Below are 414 nucleotides of genomic sequence, written 5' to 3' on the forward strand. Positions count from 1 at the left end.
TGCCAGCTCCACCGCCTCCCCTGCCAGATCCCCCCCGACTGCCCCCAGCCCCTTTGTTGCCGGGAGTTACAGATCCCAAAATGTGACAAGCGCAGCCCAGCATAACCTCTGCGTTCCAAGCACGCCTGAGGGATCCCCCGGCCGCCCACGGGCCTCGGAGGCCGGCGAGGGGCGATCAGCCCAATGGTCCCCCGGTTTCCACTCCCCCAGAGTCCCCCACTCCCCAGTTCACTACTCCCTCCCCCACCCCCTTCTCCATCCGGGGCGTGACCCCATCCTACGCCCGAGAAAGAGGAAGCTTCGAGTTGGAGGGGAGGGGAGAGTGGGGGTAGGGAAAAGTGCAGGAAAAGAAGGGGGGGCCACGAAAAGTTTCAGAGCGTATGATGTTCTTCGCGCCGAGGCGATCCCCACGGC

The sequence above is a fragment of the Myotis brandtii genome, unplaced genomic scaffold (genome assembly GCF_000412655.1).
Source record: "Myotis brandtii unplaced genomic scaffold, ASM41265v1 scaffold311, whole genome shotgun sequence".
NCBI lineage: Eukaryota > Metazoa > Chordata > Mammalia > Chiroptera > Vespertilionidae > Myotis > Myotis brandtii.